This window comes from Palaemon carinicauda, chromosome 17 (genome assembly GCF_036898095.1).
Source record: "Palaemon carinicauda isolate YSFRI2023 chromosome 17, ASM3689809v2, whole genome shotgun sequence".
In the NCBI taxonomy this organism is placed as follows: Eukaryota; Metazoa; Arthropoda; class Malacostraca; order Decapoda; family Palaemonidae; genus Palaemon; species Palaemon carinicauda.
In genome coordinates, this window is record NC_090741.1 from 26,545,160 (window position 1) to 26,552,659 (window position 7,500).

Here is a 7,500-nt window from a genome sequence, read left to right on the forward strand (position 1 = left end):
ATGTTGCCACCTTTCAGCTGGCTCATCTGGAATCCTCTAATCCCAGTCCAAACTCTCAACTTGACACAATTCTTGTAACAGTTTCTTGGCTGGTAAGATGATTGGAGAGAGCAACCCAAGGGGATCATATAATGATGAGATAGTTGATAACAATCCTCTTCTGGTAAATGGATTATCCTTGAGCTCAATTGAGAACTTGAATGAGTCTTCTTTAAGGTCCATAACATTCCTAAGGCTCTTGTCATTAAACTCTCTATGTCAAGATTAAACTTGTCACTTTCAACCAAACAATCTTCAGCAGGCAAAGCTTTAAGGACACCTTTTGAATTGTTGACAAATTTATTAAACCTAAATCCTCCTTCACCAGTTGCAGATACCAAATCCTTCACCAACTTCATTGCTGTAGGAACATCAGCACATGACTTCAAACAGTCGTCAGCATAGAAATTGTGCCTTATGGTACTGCCAACAGTTAAATCATACTTCTCATCTGCTTTGCCTGCTATAGCCTTCAATGCAGTATTTGCAATACTCGGTGATGAGATTGCTCCGAAAATGTGAACCGCCATTCGGACTTCTTCAAGAGGTCAATTGATGTCACCATTAGGACACCACAAGAATCTAACATAGTCCTGATTCTCAGGTGGAATCTTTTTTTGAAAGAACATATCTTCAATATCTCCAATAAATACATAAACCTCCTGCCGGAATCTGAGAAGTACTCCCGTCAATGAATTGGTGAGATTTCGACCCAGTAGCAGAACATCATTTAATAACACACTTTCAAACTTGGCACTACAGTAAAAAACAATCCTAATCTTTTCTTTCTTGTGATGAAAAACTGCGTGATGAGGAAGACACCAAACAGGAAACTTACTGACCTCATCATCCGGGATCTTGTAAGCATAGCGTTTTTCAAACAACTTGTCCATGAATGCTGTGTACTGCTGTCAGTAATCTTCACTATTCTTCATCTTCCTCCTTTGCCACTTAGCTCTGCTAACAGCCTGCTTCTTATTGTTAGGAAGATTCACATTGAGATCTCTGAAAGGCATGGGTAGCTGAAAGTGACCATCTCTAAATTCAATGTCATCCTAGCACCTTTTCACAAATATTATGTCCTCAAAAGATAAGCCACGCTCATCAGGAACTGACCCAAGATCCCTTTCTGAAAAATCTAACTCAAAGTACTTCCTAATACTTTCAACAGTAATACAGTCAGTAATATGTTGAACATCAGATACAAGTAACCTGTGACATGATACCCCATTTAAACTAACCTTAACATGTACAACCTCTAAAGGTTGGGTACAACCTCTAAAGGTTGTACAGCTGTTGGACAGTTACTACCTATCAAAATTCCTATGTCTAACTCTGGCTGATACACTGGAATCTTATTAATAACACTTGATAAATGAGACCAATCCTTTAACATTTCATACCTTGAAATTTGATCATGATTAACAGGAATATCCTTTTGTGTGAATACCTTTGGCCATACAACACCATTATTACCATGTATATCAGCAGCAACAAGACCATTTACAATAAAGGTTTTAACCGTATCAGTCCCATGCATTGTTTGCAACTTGATAGCTGTTTTAATACCTTTACAGTTTAATTGATTCTTGATACTATCTTTAATGAAACAACCTGTACTGCCCGTATCATAAAAGGCATAAGTTTGTACGACATTGTCGTTACCCTTTACACGTAATTGCACAGGCAAGACTGATTGCAACAGTGTATCTGAAATTGTACACGCAGAAGACCTCACATTACTTAGACTTTGAGTATTACCTTGACCTGGAGTGCGACCTTCACCTTGAGTACCATCTTGACCCTTAGCACAACCTTGACCTGTACTTTCAAACCGTGCACTAGCTTGTGACACAATTGCACTGTTGCTGTCAAGCATCCTAAAGTTCTCAATGTGCAGAGTAGTAGGATGCCTTTTATTACATGTCTTGCACTGCCGTCAATTGAGAGACTTTTTTGAAGTATGGTTATTGCCCAAACAACTGAAGCAAAGACTGTTGTCTTTAACAAGTTCTCGTCTTTCATCCACACTCCTGTGCAGAAATGGAAGGCACTCCTCAATGTCATGATGACCACTACAGATTTGGCATTTCCTAGGATACTGGTTGGCAGAATTTGATGGTTGCACTGTAACTGCAAACGATTTTTGCTTGGTCTGCCTTGAGCCATGATTTGCCTTTGCCTTTGAAAAAACACACACTTTACCCAAAGCTTCCCTGCTGAATACAGGATCCTTTGCTGCCTCTGCTGCATTATGCACAAATTCCACTAATGTGGTGAAACACACACAAACACCTTGCTTCCTGAGCTTTATCACATGATCGAACCACTTATTTTGAATATACACTGGCAGCTTTGAAATCACTTTCTGAAGGTTTGGCGAGTCATTTAAAACCTGCATGTTTGACAATGACTGCATGGTATGATTACATTTCACAAGATACAATGCATATTCCTGGAAAGATTCACTGTTATCACCTCTCACTTATGGCCTCTTGGTTAGCTTGTCTATGTATGCCATGGAATCCTTGTATGGATCTCCATACACTGTCCAGATAACTTTTTGCTTCAATGTATCCTCCAGATGCATTCATAAACATGCACCCAGCTATGAGTGACTTAGGCTTCCCTTCTAGATACTGATTTAAGAAATACAGCCTGCTGGAGTCTGATGTGGTGTGTGGCACGATTCGGTCATTAAATGCCAACATGAATGATGCATATTCAAGAAGATCACCACAAAACCTGGTCACTTCAGCATGAGGCAGCATCATAGCTGCTGCTAACTGTTGCTGACTTTGGTAGAATGACTCTGGGGCAGGTGCTATGGGTAGAAAAGGCACTATGACATTGTGTTTATTTTGATGCACATTGTGACTGGGAACAAATGCTGGTGTTTCCGGGTTTAAAACTTTGTCTGTCGATGGAATAACTTCTTCCTGGAACACCTTCTCCTTTGCCCTTGCTGCTTTAATTTCACCATCCAACTTTAACAAATCTTCCTTGGCTTTTAATTATGCCTATTGTTGGGCTATTTCTTACTGTTTCTCAAGCAGCGCCCTCTGTGCAAGCAAACCAGCTAACTTTGCTTTCTCCTGTATGAGAGCGGACTTTACACTTGATACTATGCTTTTAACTGACCTCCTGGATTTATGTGACCTGCTCCGCAGTGAAGATCCGTCCATGGAATCCTGCAAATTTGCTTCTGTTGTGGCTATCCATTTATGCACCTGAAATCTGAATCCTAAGGCAGACAATTCTTTATCTTCAAACCTTTTGATTTCTGGCTGGTGCTCGTTGACAGGTAGTTGGGACAAGTAATCACTGTGGCAGTCTTTGTACTTCTTTAACTCTTCCTCAAACTACTCAATGCCTGTCTTTACTAAATGGAGATTATCAGGCTTCTCCATACACTTGCTGACTTCTTTCCGTTTCTTTGTGAGGGCAGAGAGAGCAGCAGTCTGGTTGTTCTTGAGGGTGCGTAACTTCTCCTTGGCGTCACCATTGTCTTCTGCGTTGTCCTTCTGATCCGTATTCATATTATAGATGAATGAACTATTGTTATGGCCGACACGATCTCAGAAATTCAACTTCAACCTTTATTCCGTTAACAGTGGTAGTAGTAGTAGTGGTAGTAGTAGTGGTAGTAGTAGTAGTAGTAGTAGTAGTAGTAGTAGGTTCATTCCTGAAAGGAATTATTGCAAACTTTACATACATTATTAAATAACCGATAATATTCAATATGTCATAACGGTGACATAATGTAACCTAATCCATCTTGCAAAGCTAATTAAATATACTTTTCTAAACATGACACTTTCATTGCCACTTTAAACCTCCTTTGACTATATCACATTTTACCATATTTATAGGACAATCAAAAGTTAAATGTCACAAATAAACCAATTTACGCCTTTTAATGCTTAAATGAATAAGACATATAAAGCAAATATATATAAGTTCGTCAAAAAACTTACATCTGTGTGCCCAAAATGAATCCTTTGAATTACGAAATATATACAACTGTACTCCTTGAAGACCTTGCTTGCACTGCCAAAGAGACTTCATAATTTTAGGAAGTAAGATGAAATCGTAATTTGTTTACACCCCTCAACTTTTTAACTACCACTTATAAAAGTAACGACATTATTTTACCAACTAGATGGGTTTGTGTTTCTGCATTAACACACACACACATACACACACACACACATATATATATATATATATATATATATATATATATATATGTGTGTGTGTGTGTGTGTGTATGTATATATATGTATGTATATGTCACGACCCTTGTCGGGCCGTGGTGCAAGTGCTTATTGCACGAATAGGGAAGTCAGTAATGGAATTTATATCTGATATAAAATTGGTTAGTGTTAACGAAAACACTTGCGAAAACTCAACAATATTTGTTAACAACAATTTTTAGAATAGCCAACCTTGTGACTACCTAACAATATAATAACTTATAATTGACAATTACCAGCTAACACTTAACAACTAATAATTACCAATTAACACTTAAATAATTAATGACTAAATTCCCCACACTCTCAACGAGAGAGAGAGTCAAATATTTAAATGAGGAAACACACAATTGATAATTAACAAATTCCTGGTTGGGAAACACCACACTCTCAACTAGAGAGAGTCAAGAAAAAACTTAAACACTTAACAAAATACTAAATGCATAAATATTCTCATACTCTTTGAGGCTGGAGAAAAACACCCACAGCTCCAAATAAGGTAGCAGCTCCACAGACTACTGTAGGGAGTGCAGTTCGGCAGGATCCCTCATAAAAGTGAGGAAATGGAGTCCCAAACAAACAAAACGGTTAATGATGGCTCTTACCTGGCAACTGTCTCTCTACATATCACCCTGAGCTCCAAGGCTCCCGCAGCTGGTCATGACGAGGATGTGTCGACAGGGGTGTCATTCCCGAGTCCACCTCAAAGCCGGGATTTCTGCGTCAGCTCTGCGGACTGCAGAAGAGAACACATAGGAACAGCAAAACACAGCAGGTGGCAGAGATGCACCTGCAAAAAGCCGTCAACAGTGGGTGGCGTAATCCTCAAAAGGCTCAATTTAGTCAGCAGCTGCAGTAGGTCCTGGAAACCTTGGGCCCCTACTGTATACTTTAGCCAACGAGTTCCTCACTGGTAAACTCTGGTGTCTCTTCCCATCCAAGGACTTGGAAAACACAGAAAAGAAACAAAGCGTTAAACTAGACACTTGTAAATCCTAAAATGAGCGGGGAGGAGCTTAAAGCAGCACTTCAACAAAAAAAAATTTTAAATTTACAAATAGAGCCTAATGAATTAGAGGTTTTACACTAATTTTACATAAAGCAAATAAATGCAGAAACAAGGCTGATAAAATTCTAATAAAAAATTACGTTGATACATAATAGTGTATATATATATATATATATATATATATATATATATATATATATATATATATATATATACACTTTTATTCAATGTGTTAAAGAAATGCAATTAGTAGGTCTAACCTTCAACAGAAAGTTGACTTGGGTCTTGCATCTCAAAAAAGCTAAAATTTAAAAGTTTAGAGATTGTATATATCTTCATTAAAGTATTAGCCCGTATGTCTTGAGGAGCAGATCGCCAGACTCTGCTAAGACTGTATAATACCCTAATTTAATCGAAACTTTAAGATATATATATATATATATATATATATATATATATATATATATATATATATATATATATATATATATATATATATATGTGAAAAATATTCATCACTTCTACCACCAAGTTGAAGATTTAGATTTCACCCACCATCTCTAGCCTCAGATTAGCTACTGGTGCTTTTAGATCATCCTGCATCCCTTGCCTTTTAGTTGATGTAGGTGAGTGGCCTCTGTACTTGTATTGTCAGCCTACTATGATCAGATATTGATATAAGCTACAGAGGCTTCCTAATGAACTGTCTTTTGAAACTTCTAATAATATAATTTATTTTCACACTATGTGCCTCACTACATCCCTGAAGCCTTATGGACTCAGTGAAAAAAATGCTGAATAGCCTGAGTCTTTCCAAGAGCGATTTACTACCGTTTAGGTCATCAGTCACCCCTCTCAGGAAACTTCTAGAAATTTTCCTATATAATTACTTCAGTGGCTCCAAAGGCAACATAGCAAATGAAGAAATACAGTGTACCATTTTGGAAAATACAGAACAACACAGGGATAGTGGAATTAAAAGTACGGACGCCTTCGAATTATTGATGGTGTTGGAATTAGTGTGTAGGCCTACAATTCTTCTTTTAATCATAAACCTGCACTTTCTTTAGCATACTCTATATTTACAGTTTAGCAGTATGGTATCTTGACCGCTATTGAAAAAATAGCAGAAATTAAATACGGTAATTTTACTATTTTTAGTGATACAAAAAGTGTTGCAGGCACTGACAGTCTCTAAAGTAACCTGCATTTTAAATCTAAAAATTTTAGAGTAGCCGTATAAATGTTGCACTGCTGGTGAAAAGAAACAAAAAAAGTTGAGCTTTGCTGGTCCAGGTTCATGTGGGTATACCAGGAAAGGAAGAAGCAGACAAATTAGCAAAAGTGACAGCAGAAAAATTACTTCTTGTAGTGACTTTTTTCCTCCTAGCAAAGCCTTTGGGTTATACTTGGCAATATTATGGGAATTCTGTTTTGAATAAAATGAAGGAAACAACGAATGCCACGGTAATTCACTGTGAAGAGGGGAAAATGACCTTTGCAGCCTTAGAATTGGCCATAACCGTTCAGCTCACGAGTTCCTGATATCTGGCAGGTGCCACTCGTTTTATAAAAATAGCTTGGTTCCTCTGACTGTTTGGTATTTACTTATTGTAGATCCTAGTATTATCAATATCGGAAAACAATTTCTCTCTGAAGCTAGCAATGATGATAGCACATGACAAGTACATCGCCAATATTTTTGGAGGATACATTGTTTATGATGTCAGTGACATTTCTAAGTTCGTCTTAGAAGCTGGTCTTCTTACTATTTCTAAATATATTAAGCTCTAAATGTTTCATTATCAAGCCATTTCTTTATTTCTGTATTTTTTTATCCTACTTTTATTGAGCATACTCCGCTCGGTTTTGATGACCATTAATGGTATAAGGCTAGAAAAGTAGCAATCATTTATTCATAAAAAAGGGCCTCATAATTAAGAAAGTCAATGGCAGCACAAACTACCTAACCGCAATCAAGAGATCTATTTATAACTTTAGAAATTATATGAAAGACAGTAAATGCTTCAATGCTTTCTCGAAAATAAAATTACAAACTCTAGAATAGACTAAAAATAATAATAATAATAATAATAATAATAATAATAATAATAATAATAATAATAATAATAATAATAATAATAATAATAATAATAATAATAATTATAATAATAATAATAATAATAATATTATTAT